Consider the following 15,052-nt stretch of genomic DNA (forward strand, 5'->3'; position numbering starts at 1 on the left):
CCAGGCACCCCACTTCCTGGAAGCGCCTGCTGAGCCGCGTGGACACTGCCCAGCTGTGTGTCTCCCATAGCCCTCAACAGCTCGGCTGTTGCCGGGAGCAGAGGACAGACCCCGATACAGAAGGTGGAATCCGGCGCTCTGGAGAAAGGAAAATCTTGTCTGGGGCCCGAAGAAGCGGAGTGGAAACGCTGGGTGGTTCACACAGGGAAGATGCCCTCCCCGTGCCTGGAAGAGGACATTCTATCGCTAGAGATGGAGAATGCACATCAGGCTGAATCTGTACGAACAAACCTACTAAAACAACTCTTCTCTTCCATTGGTTCCCTGGGCATCTCCTGGTCCCTTCCCCACACTTCACTGCCCTTTGCTCCAACTCTTTTCCTTTGTCTTAATGCATCACCACAACTTATTGTTCTTTGTCTCAGTAACATATAAGCTCTCAGGCCTAACTTCGTCTAATGAAGCTCCCATGCCATGTAAAAATAGCAATATCAAATAACATGTGTATGCTCTTTCTCCTGTTAGTCTGTCCTTTGTCAGTTCCATTCACAGACCCCAGTCACAGACCCTAATAGGGTAGAAGAGGCCAGTGCCCAGTGGGAAACAAATGTCAGAGAAGGAGATGAGGGAGGAGGAAGTGCAGGCCTGATGACATACAGATCTCCCTGGATGCGGCCGAGCCTGAAGCTGTCCCTTGGCTTCCCATTTCCTTGAGTCGATAACTCTCCTTTTCTTTTATTAGGCCAGTTTGCAAGCAATGAAGTACTGAGTGCTGTTTCCCCCATTTTACAAAGGAGGTGCAGAGTCTCAGAAGTTAAGTCACTCTTCCTATGCTACAGTGCAACTGACAGAATTCAACCCCAAGTCTGTGCAACTCTAAAGCCAGAGAGATGCCCATGATAGGAGACCCCTTGCCCTCCCCAGTGCTGTCTTCAGGGGCCCAAGAACCTCACTGGACAGCAGCTATGTGAGCAGTTCCTGTTGGGGAGAAGGAAAGAATGAGAAGAGATAGGGCCACCAGTCAGCTCAGGGTAGCTGGCCCCCGACAAGGTGGCAGGTGGGGAGACTATGTCTGCAGCTTTTCCTTTGACAACTAGCGAATCCCTTCTCTACGGGGAAAGCAGCGTTTCTAACAGAAATGCAATGTTTTCTCAGTTGGAGATAGTTTCTTCAATATAACATATGCTGAGGCTTGGATTTCCAGACTAGACATTAATAATGTACATGTACAACCAAGACGAGCCGTCCAAAGCCAAACGGAACGTAATATTCTGCATTTGGATCCCACTGGCCTAATTGCTGCCTTGATGCGATTAGTCCCAGGGGGCTGGTACAGATAACTTGGTTACGACTTTGAAATCCTCCAAAATTGCTAGATCTTACCCGAAATCTGATTTCACATTTTTTTAGTGCATTCCAAACGTGAGTCGTGATTTTTAAAATGCACATAAATATTTGCAATCAGCATCGCTTGGGCTCTGAAGATAAACAGTCATAAAACAATATTGTGACCGCATTTTCCCCTCCTGCTAAACCACTTCCTCCGAGGGGGAAAGGTTAGACTAATCAGAAGTAAATTAACTACAGCTGCAGCCAACCCCCCTTTCCACAGAGAAGACGGTGTGCAGGGAGTGTGCCCGCGTCCTCACTGCTCGGCTGCGGTGGAAACTCTTCGGGTCCAATCCCCATGAGGACAGACGCTCTTCCTAGAGCCCCTTGGAAGGCGGTGGTGGCTTTCGCTGCAGCCGAGAATTAGGACAGGTATGGGGCATACAGCCTGCGTCTCTCTCTTTCATTGACGGTCTTGTGATGAGTTAATTCATGTGTATGCGTGTTTAGAAATATTTTTTTTAAAAAAACCAGCTTATTGTTTTAATTTACACAGCTACGGGCTGCCAGCAGTCTTCCGCTCTGCTGCCAGAAGAAATTTAGCTTCCAGCTTTATGACGCTGTTGTCTAGCTCACTGCAAGTGCTTGGTGTGGATGCTGTGCGAAGCAATGGGGCAGCAGCAGGCATGCTGCCCCCCAAACTCGGGGGGTCTCAGGCTCCTGCTGTCCACACGACTTTCCAACCCACTTTGTCCTCGCCATCAGTCAGCAACACCAAGCTGCCGGGTCCCCATCTGCACCCTAGTGGCTAAATGCTTTCAGGGTTAAGATTAAGGTGATGGGTTCATTCATTTGTTCACCCATTCAAACATGTACCCAGTCCTGCTGGTCACCAACATCCATCCGCGTGCTGGAGACCCAGAGCAGCGGAGACCGCTCTCCTGAGCAATCAGCACTCTGTGGGGTGCTGGCAGGAAGAAGGACGAAGGAGGGGACGAGTTTGGAGTGGAGGGAGGGCGATGCCATTTCATTGTGTATTTGTTTATATGTAACACTGGGTAATGATAGCCCCTTTTCTTGCAACCTCCTTTGTTCAATAGGCCACATTTTTCAGGGCTAAGCTTCCAATTAGCCCGGAGTTTCAGAGTTCACAGTCTGGAACCAGGCAGTGGGTTCAAATCCAACTTGGCGCTCATGAACTCAGAGATCCTGGGTGACCTGCTGCCACCACAGCACCTGCGTTTCCCCAGCTGCTCACTAGAGGAAAGACCAAAGCCGCCCCATGAGCAGCAGGACACAGCATGTGCACTGAGAGCGTGGCTGCGGCTTTGCACAGACAGTTACTGTCACTCTCGGGAGCTCCCATGAGCCCAGTCGGTGGCTGGGCAGCCTGCGGATGGGGTCACCTCACCCTGCGCCTGGCCATTGCCAGGTGGCCACGCAGGGTATGTCCAGGTTCCCGACGATGCTGAGTGAGCGCCTCGGCAGTGTGTGTGTACCCACTGGCCCCTGTATTTCTGGGGCCACTCACTCACCAAGAGTGAGGGTCAGCTGGTGTTCTAGGGGGACCCAGGCCACTGTTCCCCAGCAGGCCATTTGCCCGTACCTCTCTAGCTCCAAATGTTACCAGTCTCTGAAATCCTTGCCGCTGTGATGTGTGAACACTGACATCCAGGGGTGTTTGAGAGCATTTCACAGGCATTTGGTGGGGCTGGACCTCTTTTTATACGGAGGGTGTCGTCTCTGTGTTACCCCGAGTAACTACCTGTTCATAGCCTTTAGCTCCTCCCCCTCCCACCCTTCCCCTTTTTAAACTAAGCATCTGTTTTCAAGATGAAAAATGCTCCATGCACCTAGCCAGTATGTTAAGCCAACTTATCATGTAAAAAAACACCAGCCAATTGCTAACATTCCTAAGCTTGGCGCCAGGTATTGGGTTAAGCACATTCCATGAATTCACTTTCTTCGTCATCACAGCATTCTGATAAGGTGGACACAATGCCTATCTCCCTATAAAGAGACGAAGCACAGAGAGGCTCAGCTACTGCCCGAGGTCACACAGCTAGGGAGGACAGAACTAGACCTTGGATGCAGGTAAGTCTGGCCCTACCTCCATCACTCTTCTGTCCCCACAAAGCCACCCAGCGGCCCCTCAGCTGTTGGCTTTGGGGTTCTTCTTATGAGCTGGGCCCACACCACCTAAAGACATGCTTCCTTCAGCCACTCAGAGGCGGTGCTGCTGAAATGCCAGGTTTCTTGTTGGGTGGCACTAGCGAGATCCCTAAGGAAAACCAGCAGCTTCCGCATCCTTTCCGGTTGGGGATTTTGCTTTGTTTTGTCTTGTTTTTAAGCTGCAGCTCTGAGCATGTTTGACCCAATGGAGACGCTCTGGTGTTTCTTTGCAGGAAAAGAGGTGCTATTGTTAAGGCAAATATTGATTTATCAGTTGTAACTACTGATGCTGGAAAGCGGAGGAGGGTCTTTTATATGTGTGCGTGTGTGTGTGTGTGTGTGTGTGTGTGTGCTTTTTTTATTTATTTCAGAGAAGAAGGGAGAGGGAGAGAGGGACAGAAACATCAATGATGAGAGAATCATTGATCAGCTGCCTCCTGCACACCCCACCCCACACTGGGGATCGAGCTGCAACTCGGTCATGTGCCCTGACCAGGAATCGAACCGGAACCTCCTGGTCATAGGTCGATGCTCAACCATAGAGCCACACCGGCTGAGTGAGGGTCTTTTTTTAAAGTGTGTGAGCAGTGAGTGCACATTTGGGAGCACATGTTCTGGTGGGCTGGCTCTGCACCATGCACCACGCTAGCCCCTTTGATCGCCTCTCTTACTGATTCTGCACGAAGCCCCTGTGCAGCGGGACAGTGGTTACAGAGCAGGACACTGAGGCTCGCCCAGGTTCTCCTGGCCTGTGAGGGGTGGAGCTGGGTTGGAACCCAGCCTCTGGTTCCCACAGCCAAGGGCAATCCTAGCCTCTGCCCCAGAGGAAAGCACTAGAAGGCACCACTGGGAAGACTGCAAGATATTTCCATTTTGTTCACTGCAGTGACCAAGTTTCTGTTTGAAAGAGCTCATGTACCAAAAAGCAACAAAAACAAAACAAAATAAAAGCACAGCAGGCCGGTCCATCTGGGGAGAGAACCAGGTCGCACGTCCGCGCCCCGTCTTCCAGACCCCGGGACTGTGGGTGTCCTGTGAACAGAAACTTTGACCCGACACCTTTACAGGGGGAACCCCAGTGCTGAAAGATGAAACTAAGGGGGCTGCATCTCACACACGAGGAAACTGAGGCTTGGCCTGGGAAGAAATTTCCCCGATGTCACTCTGACCGCTAGTTGAAGTTACAGTGTGGCAGGCCAATGAATGGCTCCCCAAAGAGGTCCGAGTCTTAATCGCTGGGACTTGTGGCAGCAGGGATGCTGCAGGTGTGATTACAGACTCTGAAATGGGGGATTATCCTCGGTTATCTGGGAACCCCCAGGTCATCATCAGGGTCCTATGAGAGGGCGGCAGCGGGGTCAAAGTCAGAAAGAGATTGGAAGAGGCTACACTGATGATTTCAAAGATGGAGGAAGGGGCCACAAGCCAAGGAACGCAGGTGGCCTGTGGGCATGGAAAAGGCAAGGATGAGATTCTCCCCGGAGCCTTGACTGGAGCTGGGCAGATCAGTGTAGGACCGGGCAGGACTTCTATGTAACTGGAAGATAATGAACTTCTGTTCTCTGAAGCCACCAGTTTATGGTAATTTGTTACAACAGCGATAGGAAACTAATACAGCAGCCCTTCTGCACCCCCCCTTCACGCCTCCCCCACCCGCAAACACACATATTGTTTCCGGGTTATTATGACACAAAATGGTTCACTCTTTGCTAATTCAGTGTTTTCGGCATCTTTATAGAACATTACTTGGAGAGTAGTGGGAATTGCCTGATGTACAGGAGCCCAGCCACACCCATGGTCCACGTGCTGTCTGCGCGGTTCTCCTGCTGCTACGGCGGCGAGGCCGAGGAGTTGCCAGAGACCATATGGCCCACAAGGCTGAGAACGTTCTCAGTCTGGCCCTCTGCAGGAGTGTCCCGACCCTGCATTATCGCACGAGGAAATCAACCCGAGAGTGAAAGCACGGAGGACAAACATTTCCGTTCAACTAAACGGGGACCTAAAACGCCAATCTATTCTGCCACAGGTCAGTTCTCTTATTGCAGACAACTGAGAGGGGAAACTATTGAGGGGCCAAAAGGCTGTTGTGGGGTTCTGTCACTTCTTTAAGCCATATCTGGGGAACAGAACTAATGACTTTTGCTTAATTTGACTGCTCAACTCAGCTCCAGCTTTCCAATGGAATCATTTCTTGTTCAGATGCGCACTCTTGTCTGTGAGGGAGGAGTCTTTGAAGGTAAGGCACTGTGGGTTCAAACCCCAGCTCTATCACTTCCAAGCTGTGCAACCTTACATGAGCAATGGGGATATTAATTATACTTTTTATTATTTGCTGATTACTAAGTGATGATCCTAAGTTGCTTATTAGGATCATCATTATAAAGCCCCTGAACCGATGACTGGCCTCTACAAAGGGTTTAAAATGGAAATTCTACCCTTTTTTAAAAAATATATTTTATTAGGTCGCCATGTTGTCAGTCGCTCCCGCTCAGCCCCATTCGCGTCCGTTCTTATCCACCTCCTCCTGCGCAGGGGTGGGTGCGCTGCGGCCCCTGGTGCCACCGGTGCTGGACGGTGGACGTGAAGCGGCCCTTCCTCTGCCGGGAGTCACTGAACGGCCAGGCCAAGAGTGGGCTCCTGGTCACCGTCATGGGCCTCAGTGTCCCTGCCTCTGTCCATTATTCCCATACAGACATCACCGTGCACACTTCTCCGATGACTGCCGCGCCGAGGACTGTCCTCCAAGGAGCGCTCCCCTGTTTGCAGGAAGGGCCTCTCCTCTTTGGTAACTGCAACCAGGATGGTGGCCGCCGCCCACACCCCGAGAATGCCGTCTCCCAGCTTGTCTCCAGCAGGAGCGCCTCTGCCAATGTTGGCCATGTCCAAAATCAAAATCAGGTTGTCCGACATCCCGGAGGGCAAGAATATGGCCTTCAAGCGGAGAGGCAAGCTGCTGTTCCTGCGCCACCGAACCCAGAGGAGGTGGGACAGGAGGCCGCGCGGACATGTCCCCCTGAGGGACCCCAGCACGACCTGGAACGAGGGAAGAAGCCCGAGTGGGTCATCCTGATCGGGGTCTGCACGCATCTCGGCTGCGTGCCCATTGCCCACGCAGGAGACTTCAGTGGATATTACTGCCCTTGCCTCGGGCCCCACTATGACGCCTCTGGCAGGACCCGGACGGGGCCTGTGCCCCTCTACCTCAAGGCTCCCCACTGTGAGTTCACCAGGACGACATAGTGGTGGTTGGCTAGGCCCCTGCTGGGACGCAGGCTCTGTCATCCTCATGTCTCCTCAGAGAAGGTGCCTGAGAGCAGGTCTTCTGAACTTCAGGGTGTTGATTTGTACTATGTAAGATTTGCTGATAATGTATTTGTAAAGTTAATGTGAAGTGATTTTTACAGAGAGGAAGGGAGAGGGATAGAGAGTTAGAAACATCCATGAGAGAGAAACATCGATCAGCTGCCTCCTGCACGTCCCCTATTGGGGATCGAGCCCGAAACCAAGGTACATGCCCTTGACCGGAATCGAACCCGGGACCCTTCCTCAGTCTGAGGGCTGATGCTCTATCCACTGAGCCAAACCGGTCAGGGCAAATTCTACCTTTTTACCAGTAAAATATGGGGTGTGCAAAAGTAGATTTACAATTTTTTGTATGGAAAATAACACAATAATAAATAATAATACAAGAATAAAACTCTGTTTTTCATGTACTCAGAACTGTAAACCTACTTTTGCTCCACTCTGTATAATTTTTTAAAAATTTTTATTTATTGAATTTAGGGAGAGAGAGGAAGGGGGAAGGGAGAGAGAGAGTGAGAGAGAGAGAGAGAGGGAGAGACATCGATTTGTTGCTCCACCCATTTATTCATTCATTGGTTGATTCTTATATGTGCCCTGACCAGGGATCTAACCAATTGAACTATTAGCCAGAGCCACCCCTGTGTAATCTTATTAGGTGTTTTATTACCATCTCAGACACACAGATGATGGAATTATAAGGAACCAAGGTTTGTTATTCCTGCCTCTAACAAAGTGGCCAAATTAAATACAGGACGCCCAGTTAAATGAATTTCAGATAAACAGAGATGAAGTGTTTTAGTATAACTCTGTCCCAAATATTACCTGGGATATATTTACACTAAAAAAAAATTCATTGTTCATCTGAAATTCAAACTGAGCTGGCTGTCCTGTTTATTTTTTTTCTTTTTTGTGATAAATCTGATGGTCTTAGTTCTTGCAACACAGGAAGAGCTATTCTCCATATTTGCCTTTCTCCTCAGAAAGAATTTCTAAGAAACAACCAGCGAGGACTTTTTTCTCTTTTAGATCCTAAACTGGCTTTTACCTGGGTTTCCTGAAGGTCAGCACCTCCCTGTCCGCCCCCCACCCCTGTCCCTCCATCCTTCAACCAGCGAATTGGCTTCAGCAAATACAGAAAAATCCTGCTACAAATACCATTCTGATCCGCAATCCAGACAAGGGGCCCATGCGGTTGGATATCCTTCCTGTTTATGCATCTTCTATCTAAATGAAGGCGTAATGATACACTTGCTATTCTTGCCATTTTTGCTCTGTTTGATGCTTCGTGATGTGCTCCTCACAGATGGCAGCGAGGAACATTCCTAGTCTGTCACGAGCGCCCGGAGGCAACAAGCAGCCTCCATCAGCCCTCAGAAGTAATTAAAAACAATCAACCAAAAATGCAAGGGGCTTTCGACCCGGATTCCAAACTCCACCTACTTAGAGTGGGAGCCAAAGGCCCTGCAAAGATGAGCTATTTACATTTAACTCTTTGATGCACAGGGGCTTCCAGAGGCTCAAACCCACAGAGCTGCCCGCAGACATAAACACCTGAGAGCTGGCACAGAACGAAGTTTCCTAAGAGACTGGGGGTGCGGTGGGGGTGGGGTGAGGAGAGAGTCCAGCCCTGAACACTAGACTCTCCCCTTCCCCCCACCTTTGGTTGTTTGCAGATTATTAATTTCTAGCTCCTTAAAAAGGCTTATAGGCAACAATGGAAAAAATGACGATGTAAAATTTTTCTTAAGCAAGCATGAGCGGTATTTTTCTGAACAGCAGCAGGTGAAATTAGAGTGAGGGCTCTTGCAGCAGAAACTCAACAGTTTCAAGTGTTTTTTTGTTTGTTGTTTGTTTCATGAAAGTCTGTACAAATCTCCAAATACAGAATAATGTGCCACCTCTGCGCTGAAATCCCAAACCGTGCTGATGGCCATTTTCTTTGGGGTGAAAAGAGCTGCGAATCCTGAGAAGGCAACTGAGAACCGAGTTTTCACAGAAAATGCTGCTGGTTGGGCCAGGCGCACAAAATTGGGTAAAGAACAACTTGGGAGCCAGGCATGGAGGACGCCAGAGCCCCCTGGGTGCGCCTCTAAGAGGAAGCGCATGCAGGGCGGCTGTGAGGAGGAGAAAGGCCAGTGGTCTTCTTAGCAGGCTGGAGAGCTGCAATGCCCAGCGCCCGCAGCCGGGCCCCGATGGGCTCTACACCAGCCTTCCCTGTGGGCTCTACACTGTGTGGAAGGACGAGGAACTGAAGGGTCGCACTGCATGCAAGGGTCCCACCCAGGTCTCTGCTCATGCTAAAGGCACATGCATTTTTGTTCATTTCCAGCGCAGTCTGCCCCGTCTATTAGCTGGACCTGGTGAAGGTGGGAAGTGGTGGGAACTTCCGGGGCATCTGAATGAAAACCCTAGCCGCGGAGTGTGGAGACTCAGCCGCTTCCTGTGGTCAAATGCCTAAGCAGATGCCTCGTTTTATTATGCCTGGTGCCTTGGTCTTCTCCCTGTCCTGGGTTTGACCTCCCCATACAGCCTCTGGGTGTTCCTTTGGCCGGGCTCCCAGGGAGCTCTTGGCCCCCGGGGTACAGTGACTGTCAGCGGCAGGGTGACGCCAGCCAGAGAAAGGGACACACCCCAAACAAGGCTGCAGCCCTCCCCCATTTATGCAGAATAAACACAGCCCACCGCCGGTTTCTTCTTCCCCCCATGGGGGCGGGGGGGGGGGGGGGGGGGGGGATTCCATGGGCCAGCATTCCCTGGAATTCCTAAGTCCTGGCTCAGTGGAGGAGTGGAGCCCCTCTGCATCTCCCTTTGAGCCTGGGGTCCATCCAAAGTCATGGGGGCGACTCAGCGATTAAAATATCATTCAGACATTTACCCAGATCCCAGTGACAGAACTATTTAAAAAGTTGACAAAGCATGGGATGGGGAGGGAACCGAGCCTGGCTTGGGGAGTGCACAGCAGTGGGTTTCTCTGGAGGGCAGTGTGGCCATAGCTGTTCCGTCGCTAACGCACAGCATTCCCCCTCGCCCCTCCACCCCCACCAGAAATGAACACATCTAGCTTAGCAGTGCAGGAGAGTTTTGTTTGTAATAACAAGACTGAGCCCAACCTAAGTGTCCCTTAGCAGGCCACTGGTTAAACTGGTTCATTCACACCGAGGAATATGGATCCAGACACTGCAGGGAAAGAGCAAAAGAAGGATGTGTACTGTACGCTAACTAACTTCCCATCAAAACGGGAGACGCATAGGTACAGATATGCACGCAAAGAATCCCGAAGGCGATGCCTTTGGGGGAATGACCGAGACCCTGGGGGGATGCGGTGGGGGTGGGGGTGGTGGAGATGATGTGGGGGAGAAACTTTTCCCTGTTTGTGTTTGGAAAAAATGTTTACTATGTGCATTATTGTTTTGTTAACATGAAATTGAATCTCAAAACACTGATATACCACCTAATTCCACTGTTTTCTGTTTGACGATGGATTTATCCCGCAGACCAGATCAGCTTGGACATCATCGCCCCATCCAAGGTACCATCTGCATTTTATTACAGCTGGCAGTTCCATTTAATCCAGTGGTTCTCAACCTTCTTAATGCCGCCACCCTTTAATACAGTTCCTTGTGTTGTGGTGACCTCCAATTTCATTGTTACAAATTGAACATAATTAAAGCATAGTGATTAATCACAAAAACAATATGTAATTATATATGTGTTTTCCGATGGTCTTAGGCGACCCCTATGAAAGGGTCATTCGACCCCCAAAGGGGTCGCAACCCACAGGTTGAGAACCGCTGACTTAATCAGTTACACAATGTCATTTGCTGTCATTTGCTGTGTCCAGTGTTGCTCCAAGTCTGGCTTTGGGACCTCAGGGTCATCAGTGCTCAGCTTAACTGGGAAAGGGGCTTTGGCTCCAGGGAAGACAGCAAAGATGAAATTGTTTCTAATTGTGGCTGTAAAAAGGGGACTTAAGCCCTAGCTGGTTTGGCTCAGTGGATAGAGCATGGCTCAGTGGATAGAGCATCAGCCTGGGCTAAAGGGTCCCAGGTTCAATTCCAGTCAAGGCACATGCCAGGGTTGTGGGCTCGATCCCCAGTAGGGGGTGTGCAGGAGGCAGCCAATCAATGATTCTCTCTCATCATTGATGTTTCTCTATCCCTCTCCCTTCCTCTCTGAAATCAATAAAAATGTATTTTAAAAAAATAAAAATATATTTTTAGAAAGGGACTTCACTGATGGAAGGAAAGGGCGGATTAAAGAAGATCAGAGACACCTCTTTCCCTGGGTGACCCCAAAAGTTCTTCAAAGAAAAAGGAGGTTTCTGGGTTGGAAAGGATAAGAGCTTAAGTGTATATTCACATTGACAAAGGCTATATTATTGTCTAGGCTTAATTCTAGCTCCAAATATAGAATATATTAGATATAGCGTCCTTTACCCATGAAATAATGATTCATCTTAATGAGATAATTGGAAGAATGTATACAAATAGCATGTACAAATATATTCATCATAATATTGTTTTTAAAGAGGAAAAAAATGGAAATAGCCTATATGCCCATCGGCGGGGGATTGCTTAAATAAAAAAGGGGAACTCCATGCTGGAGGTGGTAGGCAACCATTTAATAGCTGAATGTACATCAATACTATTGACATGAAAAATGTCAGTGAGGGTAGGTTGGATTGGGTTGTGAAATATCATGTATGCTATGATCCCTCTACTGTAAAAGCAGGACTGTGTGACACATGTTATGTGATGTGTCGTACAGTCCTACAGAAAGAACTCTCTCTCACACACACACAGACACACACACACGTCTGGATTGGGGTGGAAGGATTATTTTCTTTTACCCTGTTAGTATGGTTTAAGTTTTTCTTTTTTACTGCAAGAGAAAGGAGGTGAAGGAGATAGTCCAGGCTGCTGGAAGCGCTTGCCTAGAGGAGGTGGGGCTGCTGGTGGGAGGAGGGCAACTGTATACAGTTCTATATTCATCCAGTAATTCATTAATTGCACAAGTACTCACTGCGTGCCTATTATGTGCCTAAAAGGCCCAGGTGAAGCTCTGTGTAAACCCTAGGAACTGAAAAAGACATCTGCAAACTCATTCACAAGGACCCCATTTACTCCAAGGGCTGGTGAGCGCAGGGTACCCACACTAAACTGCCAGCTTCGGAGTCAAAAGTGGTCGGATACTGGCAAAGTCATGTGATTCAACTTATTCCGTGGAGCATGATTTTGAAATTTCAGATATCCAGTTCTCTTTCACTCTTCCCTCCTCCTCCAAAATAGCTGGGGCGGCTGCTTTGTGGTGCTCTTGGCGGGGCCACGTCTGCTTATGGGGAAACGCACAAGTGCCTGGAGAGTAGCCAAGTGCAGAGCCGTGGGACTCGTTGGCCGCATTACTCTTGCAATTAAGAGAGCAGTTTTTGGGAAAACGTGGAAAACCACCCTTCCCAGGCCGCATGGGGCGATTCACAGCTGCCAATCACACGCCGGTGCGGGTCTGAGCCCGTCTGCATAGACCGGCCCGGGCACAGGGCTGGTGTCCGCGGATCTGCCAACGGTCCATCTGCCGCGAGAGGGCCTCCATCCCTCCAGCCCCTGACCTCCAATCTGTCACTCTCTGGCTGAAAGGCGACCGCGGAAAAGGGCGCCTCCCGCTCCGCCTATTCAGAGCGTGAATGCAAAGTGGTCCAAGTTGACCCGCCGCCAGTCTCCGTGGCTCCAAGTCGGCGAGGCACCCTACAGTTTACACAGCCCGGCCTCAATGCAGCCTCGAGGCGCCCCATTCAGGAGAGCCTGCATGCAAAAGAGCCGGCCATTAGATCATCGTAATTATCCCATTGACATCGCCTGGGGCCCCAGTGGGGGCTGGGAGCCCATCAAACGCGTCTCTAATGAGGCGCTCTGGTCCCTTTGTGCGCGCCGCGCCCCCTCGCACGCTGCCTCTCCGGCCGCAGACAGGCGGTCCCTTTCAGGCGCATTCACTCCCCCTGACCCCCGACCCCCAGGGTTATGACATCAGCAGCCCTGATTTGTGATCATTTTTATTGGCACACACTCAATGCTTGTTTCCTGTGTTTCCCTCGCCCCCTTCCCCCCGCTTCTCTCCTCCCCCTCTTCGGCTAAACTTATTGGAATCTAATAGGCATATGCCGGGCACCACAAAGTGAGCCCGCAGCGTTCTCACAGAGGACCCGGCCATTGTGCCAATAACGACAACCAGAGACTCATTATCTAGGTGCACGGACCGCTAATCGCTGCCACGCTCGACAATCCCCAGCAGATGTCCACTACTTTATGAGTTTTAATTAAAATGTTCTACTTATTTTTATCAATGCACTCCCCGCCCCCCCAAATTAAAAAGATGTTACTCCCTGGTAGTGTTTTGCTAATTCCTCCTTCATCAGGGCGATTAAAAGACTCTTATTTGGAACTAATGGGGGGGACGGGGAGTCTCTTCTTTCCTTTTAAAGTGCTGCTGCTAAATTATTTTTTTAAAAGAATTCATTGAACTCGACATTTAAAAAGATTCTGTTTTCTTATGTCACAACAACTCCATATAGCAGTGGGACTGTGTACATTTCCTCCTGCTGATGCCAAAGTTGGCAATTTGCACGAATTCCTTAATTTCAAACATGGTTTGACAGCAAAATCCGACTTAGCGTTTTCAGTTCCTGTCCTTCCAAGCTGTTTGACTCAGTGAAGGGCCTTATTGTTGCTTCGTGACTTCAAGTTTATGAAAGATCCACTTAAAACAGAGCCTTTCGGGCTTTTCAAAGCACAAACTCGATGCTACCCAGAAAGCTTCTTCAGCACATATGGTTTTTAATGCAATTTTGTTTAACCGCAATCATAATTTAATTGCCATAAAACTGAAATGAAAGGACGTTACAAACGAGCCTTTGAGTTGAGTGTCAGTTAAAATAACCATTTGCCGAAGAGGCCAGAACTTAAAGGAGAAAATGGCACCAAAATTCAAAAGACAAAAGAATTTATATTTTCAAAAGGTGACTCAAAATCTGTGATTGCAAAACCTTAGCCTTCATGTGAAACAATATCGCAAGTCCAGGGGTATTGCCCTTGTGTTAAGCCCTTGGGCCTGAGTGAAAATTAATTAATTTTCAGGAAGACGTCTCAATCAGGAGAATATAAAGTGCACTCTGAAAGTCACGGATAACAATTTCCAGTTGTTAAAAATCACTACCAATCATTGCAGGAAGTGAAAAGTAAAGGGATAGGAAACTTTTCATTACAACCAAAAAGCATAATAATAACCAGCTTCAGATAATGTCTCCATTAACAAGATTCTTGGGTTCTAATATAAAGAATCTTTTTTTCGTAGCCACGAAATCATTTTACCTTCTAATTATGAGTTGGTTTAAGTCCTGCAAGTTTTTCAGAGCCCTCGTCTTAGTTGTGCAACCTGCGACTGCAATCCGCTGTCCTGCAGATGTCTGCCATTACCAGCTGCCTCCCAACCCTTGCTAAGCGCTCCTGACTTTCCAAGTCTCTCTCCTGTGGCCCATCTCCATCCACAGTCACTTCAAACAGGAACACAGCGTGTCACCCGCCTCCTCACATGAAAACAGAACAGTGGCCACAGCCCAAATGAATGAAATTAGATAGCTTTAAAACTCACACGCACGCCCATCACTATGTTCGCTATCACAACCCACAACAAATGATGAGTTTTCCTGTCCTTCAACATCCAATTTTCATTTGCCGCAATTTAAAATCCAGCGCGGAGTCCCACTGGAGGGGTGAGTACTGGCATGCCGGTCTAGTCTTAGAGTCTTTACCATTCCTAACTTTTCATACCACAACCAGGTTAGGAGAGTGATCAAATCTGACCATTACAAACACCACTATTACTTCCAAAGCTACAATCACAGGGGAACGCCCAGCCCAGCCCTGCCCTTTGCAGACCCTTGTGGCCATTTCCCAGCCAGATGTGGCCCAGGACTTCAAGGAGGTGTCATCACATCTTCGTTATGGGGTGGGGGTGGGGGGGGGGCGGGGGGGGGGCCTCAAGGATTAAGAGGTGGAAATGGAAACCGGGTGCCTTGCCATGATTCGGTTTATACAAAATCCACAGGCATATTGGAGCCCTTAGAAAGGAAACCTGGGAACGGTAAATATTTAGCCATCCAACCCCCTCGGCCGGTCCTCAGAGAGCAGGCTTTCTCGGTGGCACCCTAGCGCCCGCGGAGCCCCTCGGGCAGCCCACCTGCTCACTCCCAGGCAAG

The 15,052-nt window shown here is 49.4% G+C and overlaps 1 pseudogene; it reads left to right on the top strand.

Moving 5' to 3' along the window:
- Positions 1 to 5,295: 5,295 nt before the first annotated feature.
- LOC139014338 (cytochrome b-c1 complex subunit Rieske, mitochondrial pseudogene) lies at positions 5,296 to 6,755 on the top strand (annotated as a pseudogene).
- Positions 6,756 to 15,052: the final 8,297 nt, after the last annotated feature.

Source organism: Myotis yumanensis, unplaced genomic scaffold (assembly GCF_028538775.1).
Source record: "Myotis yumanensis isolate MYYU_CA2020_CCGP unplaced genomic scaffold, mMyoYum1.0.hap1 SCAF_7, whole genome shotgun sequence".
Lineage (NCBI taxonomy): Eukaryota > Metazoa > Chordata > Mammalia > Chiroptera > Vespertilionidae > Myotis > Myotis yumanensis.